Source organism: Hemiscyllium ocellatum, unplaced genomic scaffold, assembly GCF_020745735.1.
Source record: "Hemiscyllium ocellatum isolate sHemOce1 unplaced genomic scaffold, sHemOce1.pat.X.cur. scaffold_268_pat_ctg1, whole genome shotgun sequence".
NCBI lineage: Eukaryota > Metazoa > Chordata > Chondrichthyes > Orectolobiformes > Hemiscylliidae > Hemiscyllium > Hemiscyllium ocellatum.
The window spans coordinates 146299-149031 of NW_026868164.1; positions in this window are offsets into that span (position 1 = coordinate 146299).

Genomic DNA, 2733 nt, shown 5'->3' on the forward strand with positions numbered 1-2733 from the left:
CACACGATTCAAGTAACATGCTTTTGGAGGTCTGAGTGGTCTTCTCCTGTTCTTCGTCGGTTTCCTATGAACTGATTCGCAAAACCACTTCTTCTCAATGCCAATGAACTAATAAAGTTGAAACGCATGCCTTGTACTTCCATCCATTTCCTGCATTAATCGCCACGCCGGGTCGGACGTGAATGACAAGACGATAAGTATGTCAGAAACCGTATCACCACTCAAACACAATCCCTTACTATGAGGACAGATATCACTGATTGTGAATCACCTCAGAGAGAGGCAAGTGGCAGAGAGTCGCCGATGGGCTGAACGGCTTGTGTCTACGCGAGAATGGTGCTACGTGTTTATGCCGTCCCACTGCCTGTCTCTGGGACAGAGAGGCTGAGGGAGCAAAACTGGTTCATTTTTAACCGTCCCTTCCGTGTTGGACTGCCTGCAGTCCCTCAGCTCAGGGCCATGGGGATGACTCTCAGTGAGTGAAGGTTTCACTCGGATTCTCTTCATCTGGGACACTTGGGACTCAGATGTTAACTGCTGCGCAGTCGCAGCAAAGAAAGCGATGCCCACTTTGCAATAGACTTTCCGTAAGATTGCTGCGTGAAGACGATTTCTGAACACCAAGCAGGCTGTACAACAATGTGAATTTACTTGAGGGAAGAGTGCTTGGTGTCCATTTCTCTCTGTCTCGCCAGCACAGCATCTTTCTATCTCTCCGATAATAGACCTTTGGAGGAAATTCATATTCAAAGTTACTCACTTCCCACTCATTAGTGTAAGTGATTTCTCTCACCTCAAGTGATTGAGAGAGACAGCAGAAGAGCGAATGGACTCTTCCCTCACCCCAGAACAGCTTGCGAGTAGAAACAAAATGGTTTAATTATCTGCCAGTTCAGAGAGTCCAGTTCCTGGGGATGAGACAAACATCAGCGCCCCGGGGACAGAATGACAAGCAGATGTTCTGGAAACTCTTTGATGCTTGCAATTCTTGGAGCAATGTATTTCACGCTGAGCAAGTTTCAACTGGCTCAGAGTTGTGGTTCTGTTGGCCGAGCTGGAAGTTTTTGTTGCAAACGTTTCGTCCCCTGGCTAGGAGACATCATCAGTGCTCTGGAGCCTCCTGTGAAGCGCTTCTTTGATGTTTCTTACGGTATTTATAGTGGTTTGTTCTTGCCGCTTCCGGGTGTCAGTTTCAGCTGTCCGTTGTAGTGGTTTGTATATGGGGTCCAGGTCGATGTGTCTGTTGATGGAGTTTGTGGATGAATGCCATGCTTCTAGGAATTCTCTGGCTGTTCTCTGTCTGGCTTGCCCTATGATAGTAGTGCTTTCCCAGTCAAATTCATGTTGCTTGTTGTCTGAGTGTATGGCTACTAGGGATAGCTGGTCGTGTCGTTTTGTGGCTAGCTGATGTTCATGGATGCGGATTGTTAGCTGTCTTCCTGTTTGTCCTATATAGTGTTTTGTGCAGTCCTTGCATGATATTTTGTAAACTACGTTAGTTTGGCTCATGCTGGGTCCTTTGTTCTACTAAGTTGTTGTCTGAGCGTGGCTGTTGGTTTGTGTGCCGTTATGAGTCCTAAGGGTCGCAGTAGTCTGGCTGTCAGTTCTGAGACGCTCCTGACATATGGTAGTGTGGCTAGTCCTTTTGGTTGTGGCATGTCCTCGTTCCGTGGTCTATCTCTTAGGCATCTGGTGATAAAGTTGCGTGGGTATCCGTTTTTGGCGAATACCTTGTAGAGGTGTTCCTCTTCCTCTTTTCGCAGTTCTGGTGTACTGGAGTGTGTTGTGGCTCTTTTGAATAGTGTCCTGATGCAGCTTTGTTTGTGTGTGTTGGGGTGGTTACTTTCATAGTTTAGGACTTGGTCTGTGTGTGTTGGTTTCCTGTGTACCCTTGTGGTGAATTCTACGTTAGGTGTTCTCTCTACTACCACGTCTAGGAATGGGAGTTGGCTATCCTTTTCCTCTTCTCTCGTGAATCGGATTCCTGTGAGTGTGGCGTTGATGATTCGGTGTGTTTTTTCTATTTCTGTGTTTTTTGATGATTACAAAGGTGTCATCTACATATCTGATCCAGAGTTCGTTTGGATTTGTGGTAGGGCGGTTTGTTCTAACCTTTGCATAACTGCTTCTGCTATGAGTCCCGAGATTGGTGATCCCATGGGTGTTCCGTTGATTTGTTCGTATATCTGATTGTTGAATGTAAAGTGTGTAGTGAGGCACAGGTCCAGTAGTTTAAGTATGCCGTCCTTGTTGATAGGTTCAGCCTCCTGTGTTCTGTTATGTATGTCCAGTAGGTTGGCTATTGTTTCTTTGGCTAGGGTTTTGTCAATTGAAGTGAACAGTGCCGTCACGTCGAATGAGATCATGGTTTCTTCTTTGTCTCCAGAGTCTCCAGTGTACATTACCCCCTGAGTTTATATTTGCACATCGGCGATATGTCTGCACAACAGCACATGACACTACAGCAGTGAAGATCTTTTGATTTCATTCTCGAACGTGCAAGACACACGCCAACTGAAAAGTTGAATACTTTTCACTGAGTACTCGGGAAAGCTGCCGTGCAGTGCAGGAGAATGGCACAGCGGGTGCATGTTAGGATCACAACCCAGAAGGGAAACCATTTTCACTTATTTACTCAATGTCGTCTTCAGCAGCTTTCCCCTATAACGGCGCTCCGCTCTCTCCTTTACCTTGTCATCTGCTTCCCAAAACTTCGTGTATCTGAGCTCAATG